The sequence below is a fragment of the Protopterus annectens genome, chromosome 6.part0 (assembly GCF_019279795.1).
Source record: "Protopterus annectens isolate FY-2018-M chromosome 6.part0, PAN1.0, whole genome shotgun sequence".
Lineage (NCBI taxonomy): Eukaryota > Metazoa > Chordata > Ceratodontiformes > Protopteridae > Protopterus > Protopterus annectens.
In genome coordinates this window covers 1,538,538,125-1,538,551,822 of record NC_056737.1, presented here as the reverse complement: position 1 = coordinate 1,538,551,822, position 13,698 = coordinate 1,538,538,125, and the positions used below count along the sequence as shown (strand labels likewise).

Sequence of the window (13,698 nt, the reverse complement as noted above, 5' to 3'; positions counted from 1 at the left end):
CAGCTAGACTGCATGTTATTGCTGTCACTGCGACTGTGTGCAGGGTTCCACTGTATGTGCAGATGGCTAGACTGCATGTTATTGCTGTCACTGTGACTGTGTATGGGGTGCCACTGTACGTGCAGATGGCTAGACTGCATGTTACTGCTGCCACTGTGGCTGTGTTTGGGGTGCCATTGTACATCATGATGGCTAGACTGCATGTTATTGCTGTCACTGAGACTGTGTATGGGGTGCCACTCTACGTCATAACGGCTAGACTGCATGTTATTGCTGTCACTGCGACTGTGTACGGAGTGCAACTCTACGTGATAATGGCTAGACTGCATGTTATTTCTCTCACTGTGACTCTATATGGGGTGCCACTGTACATGATGACAGCTAGACTGCATGTTATTACTGTCACTGCAACTGTGTACAGCGTGTCACTGTACATGATGACAGCTAGACTGCATGTTATTGCTGTCACTGCGACTGTGTGCAGGGTTCCACTGTATGTGCAGACAGCTAGACTGCATGTTATTGCTGTCACTGTGACTGTGTATGGGGTGCCACTGTACGTGCAGATGGCTAGACTGCATGTTATTGCTGTCACTGCAATTGTGTACAGGGTGCCACTGTACGTGCTGATGGTTAGACTGCATGCTATTGCTGTTACTGTGACTGTGTTTGGGGTACCATTGTACATGATGGCTAGACTGCATGTTATTGCTGTCACTGCGACTGTGTATGGGGTGCGACTCTACGTCATGACGGCTAGACTGCATGTTACTGCTGTCACTGCGACTATGTACGGAGTGCACTCTACATGATAATGGCTAGACTGCATGTTATTTCTCTCACTGCAACTCTGTATGGGGTGCCACTGTATATGACAGCTAGACTGTATGTTATTACTGTCACTGCAACTGTGTACAGGTTGTCACTGTACATGATGACGGCTAGACTGCAAGTTATTGCTGTCACTGCGACTATGTACAGGATGTAACTGTACGTGATTACTGTTATACTGTAAGTTATTGTTACTGTATGTGTTGATTGTAACTGTATGTTATTACCATTACTGACACCATATATAGGATGATACTATATGTGATTACTGTTATACTGTATGTTATTACTGTTACTCTTACTATGTACAGGATGAAACTGTATGCAATTACTGTGAAACTGTATGTCATTACTGTTACTGTCACTGTGTACAGGATGAAAATGTGATTACTGTTATACTGCATGTTATTACTGTTACTGTCACTATGTACAGGATGAAACTTATGTGATTGCTGCTATACTGTATTTTATTACTATTACTGTTACTGTCACTATGTACAGGATGAAACTGGATGTGATTACTGTGTACAGGGTGCCACTGTACATGCTGATGGTTAGACTGCATGTTATTGCTATCACTGTGACTGTGTACGAGGTGCCAATCTACATGATGACAGATAGACTCCACAACATTATTGTGGCTGTGTACAGGGTACCACTGTATGTGATGATGGTTAGGCAGCATGTTATTGCTGTCACTACGACAGTGTATGGGGTGCCACTCCACGTGATGACGGCTAGACTGCATGTTATTGCTGTCACTGTGACTGTGTACAGGGTGCACCACTACATGATGACAGCTAGACTGCATGTTATTGCTGTCACTGCGGCTGTGTACAGGATGCCATTGTACATGATATCGGCTAGACTATGTTATTGCTGTCACTGTGACTGTGTACAGGGTGCCATTGTACAAGATGACGGCTAGACTGCATGTTATTGCTGTCATTGCAACTGTGTACGGGGTGCCACTGTACGTGATGATGGCTAGACTGCATGTTATTGCTGTCACTGTGACTGTGTGCAGGGTGCCACTGTATGTGATGATGGCTAGTCTGCATGCTACTGCTGTCACTGCGACTGAATATGGGGTTCCACTGTACGTGATGATGGCTAGACTGTATGTTATTGCTGTCACTGTGACTGTGTACAGGGTCCCAATCTACGTAATGATGGCTAGACTACATGTTATTGCTGTCACTGCGACTGTGTATGAGGTGCCACTGTACGTGATGACGGCTAGACTGCATGTTATTGCTGTCAATGAGACTGTGTACGAGGTGGCTTTGTACATTTCGATGACCAGACTGCATGGTATTGCTGTCACTGTGACTGTGTTTGGGGGGCCCTGTACGTGACGACTGCTATATGCTCTCACTGCCACTATTTACGGGGTGCCCCTGTCTATGATGACTTTTATACTGCATGTTACTCCATATGGTGTGCCCCTGTACTTGACGACTGGTTTACTGCATGTTACTGCTCTCACTGCCACTATGTACGGGGTGCCTCTGTACATAACAACTGTTACATTGCATGTTATTGCTCTCACTGCCACTATATACGGGGTGCCCCTGTACGTGACGACTGCTATACTGCATGTTACTGCTCTCACTGCCACTATGTATGGGGTGCCACTGTATATGATGACTGCTATACTGCATGTTACTGGTCTTACTGCCACTATGTACGAGGTGCTCCTGTAGATGATTACTGCTTTAGTGCATGTTACTGCTCTCACTGCCATTATGGATGGGGTGACCCTATACGTGATGACTGCTATACGGCATGTTACTGCTCTCACTGCCACTATATATGGGATGCTCCTCTACGTGATGACTGCTATATGCTCTCACTGCCACTATGTACGGGGTGCCCCTGTACGTGATGACTACTATACTTCATGTTACTGCTCTCACTGCCACTATGTACGGGGTGCCCCTGTACATGATGACTGCTATACTGAATGTTACTGCTATCACTGTCACTATGTATAGGGTGCCCCTGTATGTGACAACTGCTATATTGCATGTTACTGCAGCCACTGCTACTATGTACGGGGTGCTCCTGTACATGACGACTGCTATACTGCATGTTACTGCTGTTACTGCCACTATGTACAGGGTGTCCCTGTACATGACGACTGCAATACTACATGTTATTGCTGTCACTGCCACTATGTACAGGGTGCCCCTGTAAGTGACGACTGCTATACTGCATGTTATTGCTGTCACTGCCAGTATGTACAGGGTGCTCCAGTACATGAAGACTGCTATACTGCATTTTATTGCTGTCACTGCGACTATGTATGGGGTGCCCTTGTACATAATGACTAGGGGAGGCTGATTACTGTACAGGATGCAAGTGTATATGATTACCGCTATGCTGCATGTTATTACTGTCACTGCGAATATGTACAGGATGCAACTTTACGTGATTACTGTCATACTGCATGTTATTACCATCTGTGTGAGTATGCTATTACTGTGACTATGTAGAGCATGTAACTGTACGTGATTACTGTTATACTGTATGTTATTATTGTACTATGTCTATGTACAGGATGAAACTGTATAATGTATTGTGACATTTTATATTTGTATTTACCTTTTGGAGCTTTTTTCCTTGGGTCTCCTCTGAAAAGGGCATCTGCCAAGTCAGACTAACCTGATCAACAAATTTCAAATAAATAAATAAATACACTGAGAATGTTTTTTTTTTCCTTATCTATCGTATGGCACCTTAGAATTTGAATAAGCACTTAGGAAGGCATGCCCTTTTAGGTTCATATTATGGTCTGCTTCTCTGAATGGACTGTTGCTGTGCTCTTCTTGTCCGCAGTTTGGATGTTCTCTCTCTCTTTCAATCAGGGACCACACAGAAGAATACACATTAGAAGAATAATAGCAAATATCCTGGAATCTTATTATTTATACCACCAAAAGATGGTACTGGACAATGCATAGGGCAGAGGGTGGGGAGAAGGCATGCACTGCAGATGGTCAGCAAAATAGTGAGTATTCACACATGTAGTCTGTAATTTTGTATTTCAAGGTGACTTGAGGAACAGGACAGAACTAAGATGGAGGAAAACAACAGAAAAGGAATAATGAACAATGGTCTGCAGAGCAGCCCTTCTAAAATAACGGTACCTGAGCTGAAAATCCAGGCTAATAATTATTGAACATGTGAACTGATGACTATATGGCTGCAACACAAATGTTTCCATGGAGAAATTTTGACAACAATCATGAGAGGCTGTGGCATCTCTAGCACAATAAACTCTTGTTACAGTAGTCATAGTATAACCTACCATGCAATACACCATCTGGGCAGAATTTGCTTAACAACAACAGCATTTTAATATTTTGGGATAGAGCTAACTTCTTTATCTTTCATAAGTCTTAGTCTGAGGTACAAATGCAGTTGCCATAAAACATTTAGAATATGCAGAATGAGAACACCTACCCTCTTCTTCATACCTAGAAAAAAGATCTAAGATACACTGGTTTATAGACACCTTTGACACTACCTTTGCCATAAACTTCCGGTTGAGTCTAAGGGATTCCTGGGTCTTACACAACAGATTGGAGACATCCAAAATCTAACACACCAAGCTTACAGCCACCAGAAAGAGTGCCATCAAGGACAAAAAACACCATGTCTTTTTGAGCAAGCCATCACAAATGATGATGACATGTTAGCAATGGAAGTGAGGAATGGGTGGAAGGAACAAGGTAGATAAAAGGCCCATAGTGGGAAGTGTAAAATGGAAGATTCCCCTTAGGAGCTGCTTAATAAACTTATGTTGAGCTAGGGTACTGCTTTTAGTTAGAATATGAAAGCATGAAAGAATGGAAGAGGGGAGCACAGGTATAATTGGCAAATGAATAGGACAGACCAAGGGTAACCAAATGTCTCCTGTAAGTAGGACAGCCTTTTACAGGAATCATCTCAGGGAATCATCTCAGGAGCTGGACTAGCAACTACATCAGATCAGATGGTGAATCTCTTTTACCTTGTTGTTTTCTTTTCTCTCTCTCTTTTTTTTTTTGTCATAACAGCAAAATAAATACTGTTGTAGCTACAAAACACTGAAGCAAAAGCAATCTTTTCAAAGGTGCACATTACAGCTTGTTCATTAATTCTGTTATTGCCTCTCTCTGTGAATGTGAAGCCTCTTCTTCAAGCATTCCAGTTGTTTCTTCCATTCTCACAACAATGAAGGATGCCAGGATACCAGCTGAACTAGATAGAAGAGGCAGGAACCCAGCAGCTGGCTAAGGGGTAGAAATTTTCTGCAAAGCTTCTACTTTTCTCATTTTTGTCACCTATAATGATTCTAGGTTCTGTAATACCAGTTCCAGAGTAGATGCATGTTTCTGTAAATTGGCAAAGCTTAACTACAGTGTGGAGCCCTTCTTGGCTGAGATCAGGCCTTCAAAGTTTGTTCACATAACAGAGTTATGGGCCTTGCCACAGAGTGTGTGTACTCTTGTAGTATGACTACACCATCACCTTCCTTGGATGTGGCAACCATTATTGGATACTCACTTTCATTCCTCTCCAACCAGCTCCTCCACTGCATGGACAGTTAATCCAACACTGTTTGAAAAGGGTGCAGTCAGGGCTACATTCTTCCATACCATGGAGCTACCTGGACCTGTCCCTGGGTTGAAAATATTGTGGAACCAAGAAACAACATATTTTGGAGCACTAGGGAATGTTTACAATAATCCTTAGCTATTCTATGACCAAAAGAAGAAGAGGAATACAGAACACCCAGAGAGACCATCAATTTCAGGGAGAATGAATCTACTGTCCACTGCCCCTTAATTACTGAATGTTATACATTCTGTACAGCAGAAAGTATTTCTCCTGAAACGAGATTTGAAAATGTTTTACTTCGAATGAATGGTTAGAAACAAAGAGGTAGGAGAGACAGAAACAAGAAGGGAGGAAGTAAGGAGACAGCTCAAGAGTGACTTGCAAGACATCTTTCAGAGCTTTAGACATGTACTCTGTCATGTTTCACTTGCTTCTTCTGGTGGCTTTATAATGCAGAATCCTTTGTTTACGTCACAACAAGCTATCTAGCACACAATGCTGGTGCAGCTGGGACATGGCAGTACTAACAAAGATAACAAAAAGAAAGATGCATATGGATGGTTCGTGGACAGTAATATATACCTGTAATCTATCATTTTTATTATGCATGTCATAAAGATGTTCATAACTGAATTAAAGTCCACACAGTATGCATGCTATATTTCTGGCAGTTCACTATAGATCTACTAATATATACTACACTAGACATTTCAGATGCTTCAACAGATTTGCACAGTGCGACAGAAGATGTCAGATAATGTTGTTTATAGCACATTCAGTTTACAAAAGCAGAGAATGTGGAGATATACCAATACAATGTGGGGACCCTGCATGTTCAACTTTTCTTACCTGATATGATGGTAAAGGAGATAGTACTACTTTTTCTCACTGCTGGCCTGACTTGTTTACTATTATTTTACCTATGCATTGTACTGTTTTTACTGTGCACACACTACAAAGCATGAGTGAACGTTAAATCAAAGTGTCACTAGGAACGCATCCAAGGACATCAGCATTGTACATGATTATACCCAAACTGATGAGCATGAAAACATTAGATGATATTTCTAAACATTAAACTCAATGAATTGTTCCATGTGTACTACATGAACTGACTGTCATGGACCTGGGTAAGTAGAGCAAACAATGAATGAATGAATAAACGCTGCAATGTCCCTAGTGGCAGATAAAAAGCTTCTGTTTCTTGTTTTAGCTTGCTCTTCCAAATAATATGCAAAGTGCACCATCTTAAACTTAATGTCACAGTATAAGAACACCTCCGCCCCAACCCATATGTAAAATAAAATGAAGTGCTGTTGTCTGGGATAAACCCTAGCTCTCATCTATGTTTTTTTTTTTTTTTTTTAATTAAAAAAGCATATGTGTACACAAAAATCCACAAAAGTTCTGGACCAGCATCAGCAACCTACTCCACTCAGGTAACCCCACTACTCCCAACCCCTTTCCAAACAACATTGCTTCTGAAACTGTCTCCCACCTTAACAATTATTTCATAGAAACTATTCAAAACCTCACACTTAATACACAAAGCAGTACATCTCATTCAGCATCTCCACTACTCCATAACAAAACTCTCCTCAATGCTTTTTCTTTCCAACCAGTCCCAATTACTACAACTAAATCTATCCTTAACAAGGAGCGGAGCAAGTTTCCTTGTATGTATGGAGCTTTTCTCTCTGGGCCTCCACTGAAAATGGGCACACTTTGCCCAGTGGACTTTCCCAGTAAACAAATGCAATAAATAAATAAACAAAAACTCTGCTCTCCCTCAGCAGACCAACTACCCCCTCATTTCTTAAAAATAGCTGCACAATCCATCGCCTGCCCTGTCTCTATTCTTATTAACAGTTCCATCTCAGAAGTCCTGTTCCCTGACACTTGGAAATCCTTCTATACTATCCCTCTTCACAAAGGCAGCAACTCTACAGATCCCTCTAACTTTAGACCAGTTGCTATCCTATCCCCCCTATCCAAAATCTTGGAAAAGTGCATCCATGTTCAGCTACTCAAACACCTTCTCTATAACAATCTCCTCACGCCTATCCAACATGGCTTTAGGCCCCACCATAGCACTTCTACTGCATTACTGTCATTTACCCAAATAACAGCTGAAGCCCGTGACAATAAACTCCTCATCTCCAGTCTTTTCCTTGATCTTTCAAAGGCATCTGATACTGTCTCTCATTCTAAACTTCTAACTAAACTCTCAGACCTACATCTCTCTACCTCCTCCATCAATTGGTTCTCTAGCTATCTCTCTGGCAGGCAGCAATCTGTCCGCTGGCAAATTGTTCTCCTCCATTCTTCCCTGTTAATACTGGAGTTCCCCAAGGATCAATTCTGGGCCCTTTCCTGTTTAATATATTCATTAATAAACTTCACTCTGCTACTAACCTCTCTACACTTCTACAGTATGCTGATGACTCCACCCTCATTACCTCTGTACACAGCATCCCTGATCTACTAGCGTGCAATCAAAAACCTTTTCCTTTGTTGAAACCTGGCTCTCTGATAACCAATTCATATTAAATCCAAAAACAAAAAACACTCCTCCTCTTCCTCCCTAAAACACTTGCTCAGCACAAAGCCTCTTTCTTTATATCCTCTCTCAACAACGCCATTATTAAACCTGAACCCTATACTAAACTACTTGGAGTTATCATTGACGATGAATTAAAATTTGATATTCATATTCAACAAAGTATAAAAAAGACCCACCAGAAACTTGTACTTCTCTTTCGTAATCAGAAATTTCTGTCACCTCCTCCAAACCTTCCCTCACTCAGGCCCTACTCCTACCCTGCCTTCTTTATGCTGCGCCTGTCCTTACTCATGTTCAAACATCTCTTATTACCAAACTAGAGCAAACTTATAACAAAACTGTCAGATTTGCCGCCAACCTTCCTTACAAATCTCACCACTGTCTTACCCTTAAGTCACTCCAATGGCCAGAATTCTCCAAACAGCTACTTATACCCCAGCTACATACTGCACACTCTATCCTATATGAACACTCATCCTGTCCCTCCATCTCCAGTTTAGTCTCCTTCTATAACCCCCTCTTGTCACCTCCATACTGCCAGTAAACACCTCCTTCAGTTATACAAACCCAACAAAAACATTGGTAAGACCCTCTACAAATGCTCTGTAGCCCATGCTTGGAACTCACTCCCTCTCAGCATAAGAAGCATTCAGCATAAATACCTGTTTAAGAAAGAACTTAAACTTTTTCTCCTGATGACTTGGTCATGCCCTTGTCAAACCCCCACTTGAACTAGTCTCCTCTCGTCTCATCTTTCTGCTTTTCCCCATCAACTCTTCTTCCTCCTTGTACTTGTTCTAGCAAACTGTATTCATATTGTACTCATTAGTGTAGTATCATGTAAACCTTTTAATTGTTATTTGGCCTATGCTATATACTGTTGTTTCTCAAATTTTGGAAATTGTACTTGTTAACTGTTATTTTACCCATGCATTGTACTGCTGTGCACAAATTATATTTCTGTGACCCTACTTTAATATTTTGTAAATATCATAATTACTTGTATTAGATTTTCACCTCGGGTCTCCACTGAAAATGGGCCCCTGGCTCAGCTGGACTAACCTGGTTAACAAATGTCAATAAATAAATAAATAAATAAATAAAATTGAATGCTTATGTCTAGGATAGTTACCTTTACACTTACCACTCTTTAAAATTATTAAATATTTGTTCATGTCTTGGGGTGGTCCCTCTCCCACCTCACATAGCTTGCATATCTAAAACAGATACAGCGTATTCACCATATCACCTCACTCAAAAGAAAGAAACTAACTGCTCATGTCTACATCTGATCAAACATGTAATACATCTCAGTGTTAGTAATTAATTAACTGAATGCATCTCTAGAAATGACCCCTTCCTTATGTCTCCTCTTTTATATAATTACATTAAATTGCTGTATCTCACCTGTTTACCTAGTTTAAATCAAACGCATTCACATCTAAGGGTGCCCCTTCATATCAGCCATTTTATAATAATGTGGTCATTTCTAGGGTACACCCTATTTCCAGCCCTTGCATTAATTTCAGTAAAATAGCACATGACTTGGGTAACCCTCATATTGCATTCAAAATATTTAGTCTTAATTAACGGGCTTCAGTCAAAGGCAGTTCATTTCTCATGTCCCATTCCCAAAGTATAATTTTAAATGTTTATCATTGGCTCAGTTAATGCGTGTGTCTACATGACAGCACTTTCACTGCTACTTGTAATCATTTGGAAATGCAATACCTTAACATGATGTACCTGAGCTATTCATGAATGAGGCACTCGGCATCACTGTAACTCCACCTGGATAGCTCTACATATACACCTGATACGGATATGATAGCCACTACATGCAAACAGCAGGAGAGGAAAGGCAAACAACAGAAGTGGCAGGTGATACACTAATCAACTCTCACATATACAAAGACTTAAAAACCATAGCAAAGCAGCACACCTTGTGCAACACAATGATGATGTTCTGTGATATTATGGTGTACGGCTAACTCTAGTGCTAAATTGTTGATTTACACTTTGTGGACTTGGTTAGTCCCTTTAGGCCAATGCCCTTTTTTGCAGAGGAAGCTCAAGGAGGTATTCATACTGACTAAGGTAAATTTGGTCAAGGTACCAGGGAACATTCCCTAATCTTTTCAAGAAGTTCCCTGGCATCTTTTGTATCCATTAACTTAGAGAGATGGGTCCTCAGTTTAACATATCATCTGAAGCCAGTACTAGAAAAAGCCCTTAAGAGAAGAATCTGTGAACATATTTATGCAATTAAAAAGAAGGATGAAAAAATGCTTTATGTAAAGATGCAGAAAGTTGTAGAAGTTTAAAAAAATGTGTATTTTTTTGTACTGGAAAAAGTCCTCAGATCTCACAGGGGAGGCAACTCGGGGAATAGGTTAATGTATAATGAATTATACTGGCAGATATTAAATGCAACTGATTTCTAGGAATAAATAATTTCTATAAGCTGTACATTACAAATGAAGACAGCTAAAATATGATTTTACAATGTTTCTTAGGATGATATGATATAAACACTGTTTTTAAACAATTATTTTGATATTTTAATGAGTTTTACCAGATATGTGTTTATATCGCTAGAGCAAAAGTTCCTTGACTTTGTTAATTCAAATGCCCTGGAACAAATTGTCCACGCCCCAACAAAGGGAACAAACATTCTGGAGATGGTCCTCACCATGTCAAACAGATGCACTGCTGCAACTGCCGGACCCTCATCAGTTAAAACTGACCACAGATCAGTCACCTTCAAGCTGGCACTAACACTAGAACTCACAAAGGGAGAAATCAGACTAAAAAACTTCATCAAGGCAAACTATACCCTCCTAGGTAAAGGTATAAATGCATTCCAAGCCCTACCTCAAGCTGGAAGTGGTAACTATGCTGAAGCTTACACTAAAGCCCTGTACAATCACTTGGATAAGTGTATAAATTTGGCCATACCAGAAAGAATCAAAGTCAGAACCCCAAGTAAAAACAAGCTGCCATGGTGGACATCCAGCATCAAAAACTTTTCAATACATGTAAAAAGTTGCTGCCCAAGAAAACAAAGGGAAGGTCTCAACAATGGAGAAGCACCCTTCTGAGCCTCAACAGGCAAATAAGACAACTTGTCAAATCCTCCAAGGCCTCCTTTGAGAGAAACTTAACAAGTACAGCTAAGGATAACCATGAGTCCTTTTACAGCCATGTTAAGTAACCTAAAGGGTACGACCCAAGCATGTGCAGAAATAGTGCCCAATGGCCACACACACTGGCTCCACAGAGATAGCAAACCTGCTAGCGGATAGGTTTGGCAAACATTTCACTCCCTTATCCCCTTTTAACTTACAACAAACCTTCCCCTAACCCCCCCCCCCCACATATCTGAAGAGCAGATCTGCAAAGCCTTGACCAAGGCAAAAAACACAGCCTCTATGGGACCAGATGACATCCCAAGCTGTTTTCTAAACAGGCTAAAACATGAACTAGCATCACCACTAAGTACCCTTTTCAATCACAGCTTAAGCACAGGCTTTGTTCTTGTGAAATGGAGAACAGCTACAGTTATTCCCCTCCACAAAGGTGGCTACGGGGAATTACAGCCACATAAACCTGACCAACCTCATCTGTAAGGCCATGGAACTTATCACTATGGACATCACAAATAAAGACATAGGTGACCTCCAAACCCTGGTTCCTACCCATTTATGAAGGGCAGATCCTACCTGTTAAAGCTGGTGGATTTCTTTGAAAATGTGACCAAGGCCACTGAAAAGAGCAGACGTGTGCACACAGCATATCTAGACCTGGTAAAACCTTTCGACACAATCCCACATTCAGGCATTACCAATAAACTTAGTAAACTGAATGTAAACCACTTTGTTTTAAGATGGGTTGCCAATTGGCTCACAAACCGGACACACACTATCAACGTGGGTGACTCCACATCAACCAGCAGACCTGTCACCAGTGGGGAGCCACAGGGGTCAGTGCTGGGCCTCCCTACTCTTTGGTATATATGTTTCAGAAGTTTAGGTCAATACTAAGGGGTTGTGGCTGACCAAGTTTGCAGACGACTGCAAACTTAGGTGCAATCACTGAATCCCCAAATGATGTCAGTATACTCCAGGAGGGTTTCACGCAGACCATCGACTGGTGTATTAGTTACAGTCTCAAACTCAATGCAAAGAAATGCATCATCATTCCCTTTGGCTCAAACAATGTCCCATCATACTATCATATCAACAACAATACCTTAAGTACCCATGAGGTGGTAAGGGATCTGGGATCACAAGCTGACTGTGACCTTAACTTCGACCACCATGTGTCTACTGTAGTACAGAAAGCTTTCTACTTAGCACACTTGATTAGTAAACGCATTGCCTCGGGAGCAAAAGAAGTTATAGCCCCCCCCCCCATACTCTGCACTTATCTGGGCCATAATTGAGTATAAAGTCCTATTTGGCATGTACCGTATGAAGCACCTGGAGCAATTAGAGAGACCTCAGAGGTTCCTAACAAAGACAATCAAAGGGCTCCACCATGTGCTTACACAGACCAACTAAAGTCCCTGTCACTATTCTCTGCATCGTACAGACTTCTTAGGTGACGCTTATGCTTGGCCTACAGAGCAATCCAAGACTCAAACCTAATGAACTTGCTGCATATTCATAAATCAAATGGAACTAGGGTTACCCATTCCAGGGGCCTAAATGTGGCCTGGGACTTAAAAAGGATGTCCTGGAGGGACAGATTTATCTCCCAGCGACTGACGCATCTTTGAAACAGGCTATGACACTGTTCAAAAGGACCTGGACAAGTGGATGGGGCACAGTAAATTCTTACCAGGGATATAGTCGACAACCCTCCTGGACATGGCTAGTCATCACTAAATGCAATCTTGGGTACTGACCAGCATTTCTATGGTATTACATTGGATTGAAATGGCTAGGCTTAAAATGACCTCAGGGTCGACAGCTCAATAATCTCCTATGCTCCAGCCTCCTATTATCCTTGTTATTGGATGAATTTTATGTGATTTGTTTAAAAAGTTATTTAAACAGAAAGCTGATGTATTTTTATATGTTCTGATGAAGTTCTGTTATATGTGGAGAACAAAAGCCCTAAACATTTATTAAACATTTTAGTATCTGGTGCAGAGGCACCTTCTTGGGTTTTGTTCTTTAGTTTTTATATGTAGAGATGTGTGTGTTTATGGAAACAGGGCATTGTGTGAGGTCGAGAGTATGCCTAGGAAAGGGTCTAATGAGTAGGTCAAACACAGTAAGCACCAACCAGACACAATGTGACAGTGGCTGAATCTACCAGTCCAACTCTTGCTCTTTGTGGGAACAAATGTGGACATAATTACTAAAAGACTAGATGACTACTGGCAAGGTAGCAAAAAAAAATGTCAAAATGGAGCTAATTATTCCTGCTTGTGTACATCTCATGTATCTTTTCTGCTCAGTCAAGTTCAGAAAAGTAAGAAACCTGAGTATTATTACTTGCTGAAACAAAAAAGGAGACATAAAATGGAATATAAACTAGCAACATGAAATATAAAAAGACATAATTCAACAAGAAAACAATTATATACATCTCAAGTGCTGCTCAAGCTTGACTTTACTGTACTACAGGGCTAAATCAACAAGGCAGGACAATGAGATACATAACAAGAACAATAGCATCTTACTGAG

General features: G+C 41.0%; 1 protein-coding gene across 2 annotated transcripts in view; it reads right to left on the bottom strand.

Moving 5' to 3' along the window:
* Positions 1-13,698, bottom strand: part of PRDM5 (PR/SET domain 5) — a 2,968,604-nt gene that overhangs the window by 712,226 nt on the left and 2,242,680 nt on the right. The gene's annotated exons all lie outside the window — the stretch shown is intronic.